Source organism: Diadema antillarum, unplaced genomic scaffold (genome assembly GCF_040938485.1).
Source record: "Diadema antillarum isolate AM-2024a unplaced genomic scaffold, OU_Dant_1.0 seq00000732_RagTag, whole genome shotgun sequence".
In the NCBI taxonomy this organism is placed as follows: Eukaryota; Metazoa; Echinodermata; class Echinoidea; order Diadematoida; family Diadematidae; genus Diadema; species Diadema antillarum.
The window spans coordinates 1,618,403-1,636,870 of NW_027271633.1; positions in this window are offsets into that span (position 1 = coordinate 1,618,403).

An 18,468-nucleotide genomic window follows, 5' to 3' on the forward strand; every position below is an offset into this window, starting at 1 on the left:
AGAGAACGTCCGTGACGTATGCAATCCCTCCGATAGGGATAACTTGTCCCGAAAGTGTCCTGTATTCTTTAAAACTTTTGGCTCGAATAGCGACAAATAAAGTTTTACAAAGTAAATACTGAGTTTAGAGCAGTAGTTTCAGAATTTTTAAGGCGTTATGTGATCATGATGAACAAACAATTGAAAATTTACTCACAATTTTACGCTTGTTTTCCCTCTAATTATACAAAAACAGCTAAACACTTAAAACAAAGTTATGGGAAAATGGAATTTTGCGTAATCTGTAATTTCTGTGCGTTTAAATTTCTTTCTAATGAGGTTCTGGAGACAATTTGTACTGTTACAGGTTCTGAAAGTTTCGCTCACGGACGTTCTGTCCGAGAAAGGAAATTTCTGACAATTACAAATATATCACTGCACATAAGATTAATGTTAGTTGAAAATATTACCAAATCACCGAGCCGCTCATACCCGAAAATGAATAGCGTTCAGCACTCAATTTACCTGTAATAACAAACGGAAAACGTTTTTTTCACGGATGTTCGTTGGTTGAATAAGTCAATGGATTACATAGTAGGAGAAAGAGGATCAGTGCCACTTTTTAGTGACAGGTGCTCTAAGTGTTTATCTTTTGAGTATGGTAGCTGCCGTCTCAAACAGAACACATCCAGTTTTGGTCTCCATAACGGACGTTCGCTGTAATTGTCATGATATTAAATGCCTTAATTCATTCTTATTTTTCTCTTCATGACGATTTTTCTCTCATTCCCTCAATAGCCTGAACATGCTGCGACCAAACAGAAAGCAAAAACAAAACAGAACAAACCAAAACAAATCCGAAAAGTGCTACGCAATCACATTCAGGATAATGACGGAAGAAGTTTGTAATGAGCATGTGTTGAATAAGAAACGGAAAAATTTCAAAAGGACGTGGAAGCAGTTGAATGAAAATGACTGAGAAACAGAGAAGGGATCGAGCTCCAACACACAGAGAAAAGAATTTCCAGTGCACTCTAGTTGTACCAAATTCCTCTCGAGAAGTTTTTGTTTGTTTATGTTTTTTTTATTCATCGAAATGCCGTCACAAGCGAGCAAAAATCATGCAGTATACAATTATTGTCTGATGAAAACACACAAATCCTCCGCTTATCATCACATGGTGTTGTTTTATACTCATCAATGAAAAGCAATATTCATTTGTAATTTTTTCCAAGATTTTTTTTTCATTTTACATTTAAGAGACAGAGAGATCGTCAGTTTGTTTGTGCTTTTGTGCTTACTTTGAAAACACATGTTAAAAAGTAATGATTAAGAATAGGTTTAAGGTTGCACTTTGATACGTTCGCTCTTCCAAAGATTCGTTACTCCGATGTCCAAAGGTTTGTTATTCCAAAATTAAAAAAAAAATGTAGGTAATTCAGGAGGTTGTTATTAGAAATGTTCTTCGAAAAATAGATATTAAGGATCATTATTTTTAGGTCCGTTCTTCTAAAAGTGGAATGGGTCTGATATTCGTTTAGGTGAAAACGGTTATTATGATGTTTTGAAATTGGAGGATTTTAGTTGTTAACTTGTTTCTCCACATTTGGATAAGCGAACATAAGTTTTCATGTTCCAATCAATAAGCCTTTCGGTTAACCTTCGGAGATTCCTATCATTTACCGAATAAAAAAGCTTCATGATTATACGAACTCTATCAATTTTCGTATTGACAAACTGTATGAATAACGAGCCTCCGACATGACGCGCTACAAAAGGTTTGTTATAACAAACCATATTGTATAATATCGAAGTCACAAACATCCATCCAAGATATATGGACTTATTGTGTCTTGTTATGACGAAACTTCGCAGTATCGAACCTGTTATCATTTCTGCCTAATGTAATAACACATTTTTTTTTTCTCGGTAACAGTGTGTAACACAAGGAGCAAACACAGAGGGATTTCTTCCTAACGTATTCGTTTGCCCTCCCCAGCTAAACTTCGTATTTCTATAACGGAGCACATTTCTATTGTTTTTCTATATTAATTCTCTGTCATAATTTTAGCTGTGACCATGTTCGTTATATAAAAAGCACATTTTGCATTGTAGACTTTATTGAAGTTTAGGACCTGAATATTTACTTCATGATTGCGAAATTTTGATAAATATTTTCGTTCTCAAGGATGGACTACGTCACTGAGATTACACGTACTTTTGTACGTTCATTTACGAGAGATGGAAAAATTGTTTTCTTTGATTCCTCAGTGTGAGAAGATAAACAAGCTTATATAATTGAGAATTGGTAATATCTATTCAGGATTTTGCAGAGGAGTTTGTTCTCGACATGAAATCGCTGTTTGCTGTGAGTAGAATGCGTTTCCAACTCAAGAGAGCTGCATTGTTCAATATCTTGTTTGTTCCGAACGTCCGTGAGCTACATGCGAACCTCCGTGATGAAAACTATGCTATGTTTGTTGGGTTATAGAGACTGCCCAGATGAGATACATCTTAAAAAGGTATATTATTATTTGGGAGTGAGGATTAAAGTATAGGATAGTGAAATAAGAGGTGAAAATATTGAGTTTCTGTAAAATGCGCGTAAAGTGGAGAAAGTGTTTAGCGGAAGAGCAATATTTTTACAGAAATGACGAATTTAGTTAAATCATCAGTTGTCTACCATTACGTACAGGTTAAGAGTACAAGCTTAATATTCTGCGATCACGTACACATGTCCCTTAAGATATTTCGTTAGAATTTTGAACTGAATCAGATCTTTGAAAACTATGTTAAATGGTATTCAAATGTATGTGCAGTACTATTCCTTACGGACGTTCGTTGCTCTGGACATGGTAAACTTCAGCGGTGAATAAAAACTTGTTCCTCTGGGAAAATCCTAGTATAATTGGGTTCATATTAAAGCTTGAGTTATACTCTTTCAGGTAAGATGAATGATTTGGAGAATTTTCTACTTTTTAAATTTTACCTTGTTTTGGCTCAATTGTACATCGTTCAAAATTCTGACCCATATACTTATCAGTCCACTCTTTATGCCTTTAGATTACATTGTTACCTATAACTGCATTTTGTGTCTCATGCAGAATGATGTTTGTGCAGCAAGGCGCCACTGAAAAGCAGTTTTACAAAAGTGAACAGGCCAACCCTGCAGTATAACATGAATAAAATTAAATTAAAAAAAAGGATAATGAATAATATCACCCTGAGTAAAAATGGAAAAAAAAGAACAAAATATCAGTCGTGTCATAAAAATGTAATATCCCTCATAAATTTTACGTTCGTGCACTATGAGAGTTTCTCCGTTATAATGTATAGATGATGCGCAATGTCAAGCCATACCCATGTTATTACTTCAAGAGCTGTCTGTGTGGCTGTGTAGTTTCATTCAAAGTATTAACAACTGTCCTACAAATTCATGTACAACATCCCAACCCCGAGCGAGATGCAACAACACATCTCAAAGGGCAAATGCCCACATTAGTGTATACTTAAGTCACATGCTAACGTAATCCTATGTTGAAAAAGTTGTGTCGGAAATGATGATGTTATTGAGAATTGTCTTCCTCATAGCTGCTTATGGGATGCTGCAAAAAGAAATAATGAAAATTAACTACTCACTATTAAAAAAAAAAAATATGCGTCTAGCTTCAGTCCAAATATTGATCCTCTCATTGCTTGAAAAGACTAATCGCAATTTACTTGATACAATTATTGTTGAGTGAAACAGGGCTGAAAGACTGGACCAATAGCTCTTTTGGGGTCTCATAAGTACCTAGCTTATGGGGGGGGGGCTAGTCCTGGCGAAGGGGAAGACTAATACATATCCAAGAATAATTATAATTATGTAGATTTTTGATATGATAAAATCTAAGCTATCTATAATACTGTCCATGTCAGAAGGATGACACACTTCGACAGATGAAATAGAATATCGCCGAACTCTAATTTCGATGACATTTAAAAGCGTGTTCTAGATTTGCTTTATGGAAATGTGCAAACTTCCTGGGAATTGCAAGGGCCTTAGACGCATAGGATGAAGATAAGCAGCTGCACAGAGTGTAACAGTATGGACTTAACATGCTTTAAGGGATAGGGACAGGTTCAAAGGATAATTCCCACGCAGACTTTATTTTCTTGACAATGTTCAAAGGTCCTGTTTACCTTTGAGAACAGTGATAAAAAAAATCAAGATATGACATTAAGTGCATGCTGTGTGTAGGTTACAAACATCCTATCATTATAAAATTTTCGCAATAAAGCCTAAAATATAAGGAGATATCTGTATTTTCCTCACTAAACCGTAAATGTAGACGGTTTAGTCTGGAAACATTTTTATTATAACTATATTTCACCTTTTATATATTTAGCAATACTTAACATCGATTTTGCCGATTCAAAATTTTACAGTGGTTGTTTCTATCCCTAACGCATATTTTAGAACTATTTTAAAGTACCAATGCGGGGTTTTTGCGTCATCTGCTTAGCATAGTATTGATGGAGATGAGGATTGGGCTTTTGACTTTTTGCGAGATACCAAGGAACCACTTATGAAATTGTACAGAGCAAACGATTCTTAGAGGAATTCAAAGTTTATTTGATGAAAATCAGTTTTGGAACGGCTGAGACATCTAAAAACAAAGTAAGACAGAGCGACAACAATAAAAGGTATAGGTCCCGTCTTTTGTTAGGATCGCTCTGTTTTGGATATCTCAGTGATTTCAAAACCAATTTTCATCAAATAAACGGTGAATTCCTCTTGGAATTTCATGCTCTTTCATATTTCATAAGAGGTCTCTCGTCAACTCATCAAAAAATGTTACAAACGTGAGGTTAGGTCTGAACAAAACTATATGATCAATTTAATATTGCTGTATTCGTGTCGACGTGATTTTCCCTCGCCGATTCCTCTTGATTACAGGGCACTATTATACTGTTCATAATACACACTGATATTTACAAACATAATTTATCTTTTTGGCATAGAAACCCACAGCACACCTTTCCATCACTTTCACTAGAGATTTGGAGTCAGTGGTTAATTTGGAAGATAGTAACAAGTAGTCACTTCAACTATGGTAAAATGAGTTATACTGTATATGGGTCAGAATTCGAACGATGTACAATTGAGCCAAAACAAGGCAAAATTTAAAAAGTAGGAAATTCTCCAAATTATTCATCTTACCTGAAAGAGTATAACTCAAGCTTTAATATGAACCCAATTATACTAGGATTTGTCCAGAGGAACAAGTTTTTATTCACCGCTGAAGTTTACCATGTCCAGAGCAGCGAACGTCCGTGAGGAATAGTACAGCACATACATTTGAATACCATTTAACATAGTTTGCAAAGATCTGATTCAGTTCAAAATCCTAACAAAATATCTTAAGGGACATGTGTACGTGCTTGCAGAATATTAAGCTTGTACTCTTAACCTGTACGTAATGGTAGACACCTTATGATTTAACTAAATTTGTCGTTTCTGTTGAAATATTGCTCTTTCGCTAAACTCTTTCTCCACTTTACGCGCATTTTACAGAAACTCAATATTTTGACCTCTTATTTTACTATCCCATACTTCAATCCCCACTCCCAAATAATAACATACCTTTTTAAGATGTATCTGATCTAGGCAGTCTCCATAACCCAACGAACATAGCATATATAGTTTTCATCACGGAGGTTCGCATGTAGCTCACAGACGTTCGTAACAGACAAGATGCAGCTCTCCTGAGTTGGAAACGCATTCTATACTTACAACAAACAGCAATTTCATGTCGAGAACAAACTCCTCTGCAAAATCCTGAACAAATATTACAAATTCTCAATTACATAAGCTTGTTTATCTTCTCATACTGAGGAATCAAAGAAAACAATTTTTCCATCTCTCGTAAATGAACGTACAAACGTACGTGTAATCTCAGTGACGTAGTCCATCCTTGAGAACGAATATATTTATCAAAATTTCTTTATCATGAAGTAAAGATTCAGGTCCTAAATTTGTTATCTAAAGTCTACAATGCAAAATTTGCTTATAACGAACATGGTCACAGCTAAAATTATGACAAAGAATTAACGTAGACAGACAACAGAAATGTGCTCCGTTATAGAAATACGTTGTTTAGCTGGGGAGGACAAACGAATACGTTGGGAAGAAATCCCTCTATGTTTGCTCCTTGTGTTACACACAGTTACCGAGGAGAATTTTTATTATTATATTAGTCAGAAATGATAATAGGTTCGATACTGCGAAGTTTCGTCATAACAAGACACAGTAAGTCCAAATTACATGGATGGATGTTTGTGACTTCGATATTATACAATATGGTTTGTTATAACAAACATGTTGTAGCGCGTCATTTCGGAGGCTCGTTGTTCATACAGTTTGTCAATACGAAAATTGATAGAGTTCGTATAATTATGAAGCTTTTTTATTCGGTAAATGATAGGAATCTCCGAAGATTAATCGAAAGGTTTATTAATCGGAACATGAAAAATCATGTTCGCTTATCCAAATGTGGAGAAACAAGTTAACAATTACAATCCTCCAAATTTCAAAACCTCATAATAACCGTTTTCACCTAAACGAATATCAGGCCCTTTCCACTTTTAGAAGAACGGACCTAAAGATAATGATCATTAATATTTATTTTTCGAACTAACAAACTTTCGGAATAAGAAAATTTTTAATAACAAACCTCCTTAATTAACTACAAACTTTTTTTTTCATTTTCGGAATAACAAACCTTTGGACATCGGAGTAACGAATCTTAGGAAGAGTGAACGTATCAAAGTGTAACCTTAAACCTATTCTTGATCATTACTTTTTTAACATGTGTTTTCAAAGTAAGCACAAAAGCACAAACAAATTGACGATCTCTCTGTCTCTTAAATGTAAAATGAAAAAAAAAATCTTGGAAAGAATTACAAATGAATATTGCTTTTCATTGATGAGTATAAAACAACACCATGTGATGATAAGCGGAGGATTTGTTTGTTTTCATCCGACAATTGTAAACTGCATTAGTTTTGTTCGCTTGTGACGGCATTTCGATGAATAAAAAACGTAAACAAACAAACAAAAACTTCTCCAGAGAAATTTGGTACGACGGGAGTGCACTGGCAATTCTTTTCTCTGTGTGTTGGAGCAGCTCGATCCCTTCTCTGTTTCTCAGTCATTTTCATTCAACTGCTTACACGTCCTTTTGAAACTTTTCCATTTTTTATTCAACACATGCCCATTACAGACTTCTTCCGTCATTATCCTGCATGTGATTACGTAGCACTTTACGGATTTATTTTGGTTTGTTTTGTTTTGTTTCTGTTTTCTGTTTGGTCGCAGCATGTCCAGGCTATTGAGGGAATGAGAGAAAAATCGTCATGAAGAGAAAAATAAGAATGAATTAAGGCATTTAATATCATGACAATTACAGCGAACGTCCGTTATGGGGGCCAAAACTGGATGTGTTCTGTTTGAGACGGCAGCTACCATACTCAAAAGATAAACACTTGGCGCACCTGTCACTAAAAAGTGGCACTGATCCTCTTTCTCCTACTATGTAATCCATTGACTTATTCAACCAACGAACATCCGTGAAAAAAACGTTTTCCGTTTGTTATTACAAGTAAATTGAGTGCTGAACGCTATTCATTTTCGGGTATGAGCGGCTCGGTGATTTGGTAATATTTTCAACTAACATTAATCTTATGTGCAGTGATATATTTGTAATTGTCAGAAATTTCCTCACTCGGACAGAACGTCCGTGAGCGAAACTTTCAGAACCTGTAACAGTACAAATTGTCTCCAGATCCAGATTAGAAAGAAATCTAAATGCACAGAAATTACAGATTACGCAAAATTCCATTTTCCTATAACTTTGTTTTCAGTGTTTAGCTGTTTTTGTATAATTAGAGGGAAAACAAGCGTAAAATTGTGAGTAAATTTTCAACTGTTTCTTCATCATGATCACATAACGAATAAAAATTCTGAAACTACTGCCCTAAACTCATTGTTTACTTTGTAAAACTTTATTTGTGACTATTGGAGCTAAAAGTTTTAAAGAATACAGGACACTTTTGGGACAAGTTATCCCTATCGTAGGGATTGCATACGTCACGGACGTTCGCTGGAATTGTCACGGACGTTCGTTCTACTGATAAGGTCATGTTCCCGGACGGATAACTAATCGGCAGAGAGTACCTAGCCTTCCTAACTCTGTCAAAAATTTGAAAAGGTATTGTCAATGCAAATTATAAGACATTTGACATCCTTACAACATATTTATTGCTCAGAGGGGGATCAGGAGGTGAATTTTCAGAGAAAATATTAATTATTTGCTTGGTTTTCGGTGAATTGCATGGTCCAAAAACTGCGGACAAGCCTCAGTCCGCTCCAAAAATAACATACAGCTCCTCGGTTAGAGAGCCAAAGGTAAAATGCACCTTCGTCATCAAAGCAAGATGGTGTCCCACTCGAAAACGTTTTAATCATCACGGACGTTCCTTTTTTCTCGGAGGTTCGTCTAAAAATATAATTTCGGTTCCTATTTGACAAAGGATGGACAGAAACTCAAAACAAACATATTATCGTGTGGCTAGATCTTAGTTGATTACGACTCAGAACAATATCACCAATAGCGTTTAATGGGATACGATCTTTATTCGAAAATAGCGGAAGCACGTCCGTGACGAAAACTGAGTATAATTTTGCATAAAAGAATATTACGTCCCATGTACAGCCAGCAGACGTACAATTTTTGCAGGATATGTTCATTAGGTGGAACACCAAATTTTCGTATACATTACAGTTGGGACAACAAAGTAGAATTTGCTGCAGCGATAGAAATAAAAGCACCACGGACGTTCGCCTGTTTAGGACTTTGATATTTCAATTGTTCTCTGTGATTTTATACGTGCTCATATAGTTCTTATAATGTTGTGGTTCATACCCATGATATGTCAGATCCAGAACATGTTCAGATATTAGATGCCACGTATGCTTAAATATGCACATCATTACTTTGAAAAACAAAAATTATTGTGAAAATAGCGTTTTTACCGTATTTTTACGCTTTAAGTCCTTGTCAAATGAAAAATATCAGGCAAAAGTCAACCAAACCATATATTTCCTGAAAGGAAATTTACCAATCTTTGAGATGACATGAAAAAAATCTGGTTTCTTAGATCATCCTAGCGTGTTCTAAGGGAAAGAATGTCATGAGGTGCGAAAATGGGCAATTGTACATCGTTCAAAATTCTCACCCATATAGTTCTTTATATTTCAAGTACCTTGAACAGGAATGATTCATAATTTTAACAAGTTGGATGCATACGATGTCCAAATTGATTTAAAAGAAATCATGTCGAAAAATCACTGATTTTGATAAATTCAAATCTGTGTTAAAAACTCATATTTTTGATAATTGTATAAGTATACAAAGTCATATTTGAAAGATTTTGTTTCCCTGTGTACACGCATAGAGACTAACTTATGGAAATGTGCGCTGTAAGAACTGATTATCATTATCATATTATTATATTATGATAGTGTTCGTTTTCCTTTTAAACGACTATGTCATTTTGCTGCAATTGACAGTTGAGTTTTCGATCGCATGTTGCACGATTTGTGTGGAAATTTGCGACTTTGATGAGTTCAAACCTTGTTCCCCATGTTTTTTTTTCACGTTGGAAGTTAGCGCTGCTGTTCACTTTTTGTTTCACTTCCGTTGTCGAACATAGCGGTAGAAAATCTCTGATAGAAAGCCAAACGAAAAGCATACGCTACAGAGCGAGCGTATCTATTGTAGCAACAGCATTGTCTGTAGTGCGTCTGTGTTGGATGTGTTTTTCTATAGTGTGCCAAAAAGAATCATGTCTGGTACTGTTACAGTATCACTTCCCCGCTAATAATTTTGTTACAAAAAATATTCAACTAATGAGGTTGTTACCCTTGATTTTGACATAACAGTAACATTTCGGGTAATTTCGTACCATATTACTGATTTCACTTCAGTGGAATAGCTACCATAGGGTACATGCAGGTAATATGAGACTGCAGGTAATATGGCACGCGTGACTTAAAAACCCTTATTACTCCACCTGAACCACTTCCAAAATGCATATAGCGCCATCTATAGTTTTATATCATCACTGTGCTTAGTTCTTGATGATTTTCCTGCTCGCTGACTGAAAGTTTGGTGAGAATATCACCAAATACTGAAAAGATATGTACAAATTACAGTATTTTTTAGCCTTGATATAAGATTTGACATTTCACCAATTACACTGGTGTAAGTAAAGTTATTGTGTGTGAAATCAATTCTTTGCATTTTGCGTAAGCTCATTGATTGGTTTAACCAAAGAAAGTGTGTTTTGGTCTATTAACTGTACTAAATATGTGTTATGTGGCTTCCAAGGGGACCAACAACACCCAACAAGCTGCAGGTAATATGAGATGTCAATATAATTAACATCTCTGATTTCAAGTGACTTGCCTAATCAGATAGAAGCCAACATCAAAATACCTCATTTTCTTCTCTGACAGTTTTTTATATTCAAAGTATATAAAAAATGTATCACAAAGTACAACACACAGCTATATGAACATGTATGGAAATTAATATTTGTGTACTTTAGATAGGGTGCTTCCAAATTAATGCCACAATTAATTTGGTGTGCTATAATCTTTAGTTTAAGTGTTATTTTATATGTGTTAGATACTGTACACGATTACTTCAAACATTTGAATTCACAATTTTCATAGTTTTAACCATAAAAGACTGGGGTCTCAACGTTTTGTGTGATATTTTCGCGGTTTTTATTATTTTTTATTCAATTTTCTTTTTGCAACTGAGCTAGGCCAGGCCTAGCTCAGTTGCAAAATAAAAGAATAATAAAACATAATAAAATGCCCATCAGGATTTTTTTTCTTTGAACTTTTGTGCAACATTTGATACCTATTTTGTAAAAATAAAAGTAAAAGACCTCTACGTAATAATCTCATGTCGGTAATGAAATCTCATGTCGGCGTCAAATTTGAGAATTTCTGAGATCTGTGTACAAACACACGGAAAATGGCGTTTCATGCTTAAAATCAATTTTTGGCTTAAAATTGTGTTATTTGTCTCAGTTTTAGATAATATTCATATGATATCTATCAAAATTAAATAGTCAAACAACACCAATAGAAAAAAAGTCATGAATTTAAGACATAAGATTGTCATTTTAACATTGACACAATGTCTACCATGCACAGTCTCATATTACCTGCACATGCAGGTAATATGAGACTTCTGCGATGATGTCATAATTTGCATATTAACTGTCAGCAAAAATATTTGATTGGTGCAAATGCTATATAAAAGGAAGGATGAATAGTTGCTAATTCCCAAAAACAAAGTTTGATGGGTTTCTCTGTGTGCATCTTCATGCCATTTATGCAAATGAGCTTAATAGTCTCATATTACCTGCATGTACCCTATGTGGCAGGCACACGTTGATGTAAGAGTTCATAGTATAATTATGTACCTGACTATTAAGTTCGTATATTACGACATAAATAAAACCTACCTAAAATATTGATCTTGCTCGTCTAACCGTTGGCATTAGATCTAGATCATGTAGGCTTACGTGATTTTGCTAGGGTTCTGCAGAGTTAGCTTGTGGATCTATAGTTCAAGTAGAGCGCCTAGGCCTGCGAGCCGTTTGAGAGGCGAGACTGAGGCGCAAAAGCGCAAGACAGTACAAGTCTAAAAAGGTGGCATCTGTGTACTTACTGGTAATTCTAAGCAAGATGGATTAAATAAATAAAAAAAATTGCAAAAATTATAACCAACTTGTACCTGGTTCTGTAAGGAAGAGACTTCGCCTTCGCGAAATTCACGCTTTGAATCACGGCGCTGCGTAGCAACAGCGCATCAGAGCAGGGCTGATTCGTTCCTTGCGTGACGTCATAATTTCGGTCCCCAACATTTCGCCGTCAGATCGGGTTCTGGCGGTCAGAAAAGCGTGTCAAAACACCATCTCTCCATCGTTCTAGAGACTTTTTTACGTTTTGAAACTTAATAATTCATATTCCTAAAGTTATAGCTTTCAAGAATTGTATAACTTACTTTATTTATGAATATCAAGGTATTTTTCACTTGATCATTCAAAGGAATCATATATTTTGGTTGAGATTTAACTTCAGGTTTCTAACATTTTCTGGTGAGATAATGAAAAGGCTCTCATGAAAAGTGAAAGAGCATGTGATTCCAAGAGGAATTTAACATTTATTTGATGAAAATTGGCTTGAAACGGCCGAGATATCTAAAACAGAGCGATCCGAATTAAAGATGGGACTCCCCTTTATTACGATCGCTTTGTTGGTATCTATTCTTTTTTTTTTTTGTCTCGGCCATTCCAAAACCGATTTTCATCAAACAAAATTTGAATTCTTCTCTGAATGGTATGCTCTGCACTATTTCATAAGTGGTTTCTTGGTATCGCCTTATCCTCATCTCCACCAATACTATGATATTCCTTTAAAGCAGTTTCACTTTCCTGTATGGAAGGAGGCATGACGATAAGATCACTGAATGTCTGGCTGGTTTGCTTGCTCAATCCTGCCCAGCACCGGGACCGTACGCTATTTTGGCCAAGTACCGTTCTCGTTTTCCGCAGGAAGGGACGTTTCTCGGATTTGGTCATGCGCAAAAGCAAATTTTGCACACGGCACGATCAGCTACCGGCTACCGAAAGCTCGCTACTGGGCATATTGGCGCGGCGTTTGAAAGAAGATCGAATCTGACGAGTGCGATACAATATAGGGTGTTTAAAATTCAATTTTCGATAGGAATTTAGCGTAGATGTAGAAAACATATCAAAGATTCATGTTCTGAAAAAGAAAAGAAATATCGATAAAACTAATGATCAAAATCTATGTACCCCGCCTAGGAGGAAATTTGTTCTTGCGACGTTTGCCTGAAACCGTTGTCGCGGGTCACATTTTTGCTCCCTCGTTCTTAAAACAAAACCAACAGTAGAGAACACTGATATCACACAAGACCTACATTGCTTAAAACGAAAAATATTGAACGTTCGCCATCCTAGATGTATAACCGCCAGTAGCCAAATATAACGGACTTTTCTTCCCTTTAATATGTATACTTTTAAACGCAAGCTGAGAACAAAGGGCAACCCAGACAGCACTATGTTATATTTTAGATTCGTTTACTATCTTTGTCTATAATGCTGAACTGCGTCACTTAATTGAAGATGTCTCCGCATGTCAATTGGGAAAAGAAGGTTCTTTTTTTTTTCACGAAATGCTAATCTTACCTGTATGCAGTATTATGTGACCGTTCACCTCAAAAACATTTTTGGTAGAATAGTGTGATTATGTGTGTCTTTAGAATCCTTTTTTTTTTCATTTCTGAAAAACCTTGTCCACTCTCTTCACTTGCAACTCTAGTAAATTTTGAAAGGATAATGCTACTGCTTTGAAAGTTGGCATTAATTATGGACAAAATGGGTTAATGAGGCATGCTCAATTTCACTTTAATCTGATAATCACTTCATTGTTGTTACTTTGGTGGTTTACTTCCTGTTTTTTGTCCCATTCATCGCACAGCCAGCACGGTTTGGTAAAGATTAAGCGCTTGAAGAGACACTGTACTTCAGAGCCTCTTTTCTCAGTTCACACTTTTCCTGAGTTTGTGCTTTCTTTCTAATATTAAGATAGGTTGGAAGAGTCCATTTGATTTGAGTTATACATCATTTTAAAGCTTAAAGTCTGCTCTTTCAGAATTATGGTCTTAACTAACAATTCATGTCTGGCGACTTTTTGTTTGTTTTGAGGTGCAGGGTCACATATACTTGTTTGGCATACGTGATAATGTACAATACGTTGATATTTCACAACGGGCACAACCATTTTTGTTGGTCATTGTAAGTCGATCTCTCTCTTTCTCTCCGGTATTTCTCAGTTACCGCAAAAAAAAAAATAAAAAAAATATTCGCATCGTGTAATATTGGGGACTTCATGTTCTTTCTCTTCGAAGAGCATACTCTCAAAGCACTGCTTATGTTTTTCATTAAGTCCCTCTGTTCTTATCTCTAGTCCATACATCACATTGTCTCCTTTTCCACACCAACTCAGTGGGATCTTATATTACCCTCTTCAAAACAAAGGGGAAAAAACGAAAATTGGTGTTAAACATTTGATCTCAATACAAGTAATTTACCTCCGGAATTTTCAGCTGTTGACGCTATACAGCCTTCATCAGCGGAATGACTCGTTTTTGCTTTGATCAAGTGACTGTCAATGAGCGGGTCATAGACTTTGGGAAGTTTGTACCGCCCCCCCCCCCCCCCCCCCCCCCCGTCTTTGCTGAGAGAAGGTTGGTAAGCCCTGATGTAGATTGCTTCCTTAACTCCCCTGTTAAAGTATCGAGGTTCCCCGTCTACCTTCACCTTCTCCAGGTCCACGTGATGGCCTCGCGATACGATGTGGATGTGTTAGTTAATGTAACTATGCACATCACTATTTAAAAGTTATTATGAAAGAGTACATCACGTAAAATGATTACAATTATAAGTCGATGCTCGATAGTCTCAATCACAAAATGTTTCAAACATTTGATATTTAAGGTCGCACTCCCCGAATCTGTTCAAGAATCACATGCAATTAAAATTGCTGAACAAACACTCTCGCACCTGTACTCACCTTCCATACCAAAACAATATATACATCAATATCAACGCAACTCAACGCCAGAATAATGGATTATAGTTTGACATTCCTGTCGCGTTGCGCATTATTATGTTACAATTATGTGGTTAATTTTCTGTTTTTTTTTTTCGGGCTGCCGTCTCATCAAATCATTTGGTTATGACTACAGAGCCTTCCGAGTTCCACCCAATAATGATAGCATAAATATAAAGCCAAACCACCGTCTTGCCTTATGATCTTGAATAAGCTGAAATCGACATCCCTTTTCTATTATCAGACTACTGTAGATTCGTGTGTGTGTGTTTGTATGTTCTACTTTTACGTCACATTACTTTTGATCAGTGAAAAAAGTGACTGTATGTCATTTGTAATGCATTCAATGCAGACAACTTGTACCGCTTGGAATCATGTTCTCTTTTTGTTTTTGATGATGGAAATAAAAAAAAACTATTGAATTGAATAGAATAGAACTGAATTGAATGGAATGGAAATAAATAAACTATTGAATTAACTTGAATTGAATTGAATTGAATTGAATTGAATTGAATTGAAGATCTGAAATGTCAAACGAAACAGACGAATGCAGTGGAAACCATCATCATGACTTTGTAACGGTTACAATAATTTAATGAATAATGATCAAATATATTTTAATGTTTGTTGATCGCTTCATTTCATTTCCAGGCGTAGTACATGCAATCGCTATAACTCTGTCACCAAGGACACTTTACATGATGCGCGACACCAAGCTCACTCAGATGTCAATTGATCCAGACGGGGAGGAGACGGTTGTAGTGGAACTCCCTACCAGGAATGCCCGTGCTTTTGTATTTTACAGCGGGTAAAAATACCTATCACTACCTTTTAAGGGTTGAAAAGGTTACATAGATCGACATTAAATGCAGCTCTTCTGATTCCTATCTGTCTTTCTCTCTTTCTCTCTCTCTCTCTCATTTTCTCTCTCGCTAAAAGGAGAAAAAAAATACATAATATTAAATATGGTGATATTTCTTCTAGTCTGCGTCACACACACACACACACACACACACACACACACACACTTTCAACCAAAAGTAAGAGAAATAAAAACGGGGAGACAATTACCCTGCCTGTCATCCCTGTAGGCTAATTCATTCATAGAAGGCAGGTACCCGGCGTCATTAACACACGCAGCAACGACCTTTAATTTAAGAACTACAAAACACTTCATATATGGTATACATAAACAATCACGATTTGTGATAACTTGAAAGAAAATGATCAGTTCTCTTTGGCGGGGTTCGATCTGTACTAGTTCATTTTCATTGTAATTTGATACATTAATGAGAATAAAAATCAGATGTTCTGACTCATTGGCCAGTTTCTAAAACTAAAGCTGAAAATTCGACATCTATTGGGACGTTCTTACCAAGAAAGTTGTCTGAAGACAATGACTACCAGAAGCGGTTAGCCCCCCACCCACACTCACACACAAATAGTTCCTGTATCAGTTCATTACATAATAAACTGCGTATTATTACAAAACTTACTCGTCACAATGCACGTCTGACAGATTTTTCCATAGTTTTCTGTATCATATATATATATCTGAAAGCTTTCATATAATCTGCAAAACACCGAGAGACTAATTCTGAAAAATGACACTTTTTTTATTTTTTAACTTGCTTTTAAGGTGGTATTTGGTCTTCAGGAATTCCGTCTGTCAGTGTGCCTACTGTGTGACTATGAAAAGAAAAAGGGTATAATGTGCAAGTTATACCGCAGGCAAAGACTGCCATTACACAAGAACAAGATAAATGTAAAAGTATTTGTGGTCTCCATTGTTCAATCAATTCATGTAAGCTTCACCAAATCAATAATGCTTGAGTACAAACATTACATACCCACTACATAACCACACACACACACACACACACACACACACACACACTAGCCGACACACAGACACGCACACACACCGACATACACACATATACACACCCACACACACACACACAAATACTCACAATGACAACAACAGTGGTTTGCTCTATGTAAATTGTTTTTTTCAGCTTGTATGCAGACATGTTTAAAGGGGTACACACATTTCGTTTCCATAATCAAGTATCATGGGTTTCATAATTATGATATTTTACATAAGTATACATCTCACATAGATACATTCCCGTGTAACAAAGGAAGTTCTACAGAAAACGTTGTTAGTACTATGCCTTTGTTTTCAAATTTTCATTTTCCAGTTATTGCTTCGTTGTTTTCCTCAAACTCCATATATATATATATACATATATATATATATATATATATATATATATATATATATATATATATATATATATTGTAGTTGTTCCGCGTATTGGCAGTACTAGAAATAGCAATAATAAAGTCACAACAGAGGAATGCAGGGAATGCATTAATAGCCAATCTTGATTTAATGAATTATCCGAATTTTCGAGGAACCTTCCTCTTCTTCAGGGATGACAGTGCTGAGGAAGGTTCCTCGAAAATTCGGATAATTCATTAAATCAAGATTGGCTATTAATGCATTCCCTGCATTCCTCTGTTGTGACTTTATATATATATATATATATATATATATATATATATATATATATATATATTTGGCGGCAGAGACCATTTTAAAAAGGAACAAACAAGCAAACAGAGCGTCCTTAAGGAGTGATAATCAAAGGAGCAGGAGCAGTTGAAACAATAATCATTTCAAACAATGTATCTTTAAAAAGATAAAGGTTATCTTTTTTTTGTTTACTTTCCAGCCTATATGTTTCATATCCGGCTCTGAAATCAACCTTGTCTGATGGTGAAAACGTAATTTATCAGTAAAACACGATGAGCATGTGGAAAGATTTTTTTTTTTTTTTTTTTTTTTTTGCTCAAGGTCTGTGTACTGGACGATACAAAGTGTAGAAAGAATAAAGTGTAAACGCCTTCAAGACGGAGCAGATTGCACTCCTCTGAGCACACCTGGTAACGACTACATCACCGGCTTGTCCATCGACACAAGTTGTGAGTAGGATATACAATACATTGTTGTGAGTCATCTTTAGGGCAGTCATGCCTTAAAATTTAAGGGGCACTCCAAGCGATTATTGCAATTTCACAGCGTACATTAAATTCGACAGTGGCATTTATAGATTTGTGGAATTTATTGCGGTACTTGATCAGACAAATCACTGGTCTGAAACTCCTCAAAACATACATGCATTCCAGTAATTTGGTATCAAATATAATGTTATTACAATACCACTTGTTCACCTATGTTGAATTCATGCAAAAAAAAAGAAAGAAACAAAACAAATAGAAAACGAAACCACGTTTCCTTGCAGCTTGGTTCATCATTGATCGCGGTTCATCCCTCATCACTGACAGGGTTTTAAAGTTTTTGAAGGGGGACACAAAGCAGAAAGAGAGGGTACATCCCTTTAAAAAAAAACTGAACTTGCACTTATAACAAGTGCTGGGCGGAAAGTCGTCTTTTTGGAGACATTCAAACTTCTGTAAAAAACAAACAAAAAAAAAGTGTGGCGGTGGGGGGAGATGTAGCGAATCACCTATCCCACCCCTTGCCTCGGTCTGTTTATGGGCTTGTAATAGTGTTTGTATGTGACAGTGACTAGAAGTTAAGTGTTTAGAATTTGAGAGAATGATTCATGTAACAACTTACCCGTGTAACAACTAGACCCGGCCTCCCCTACTCCCAGTCTGTATAGTGAAGTATACTTTACCTTTGCGTAACTCAATAT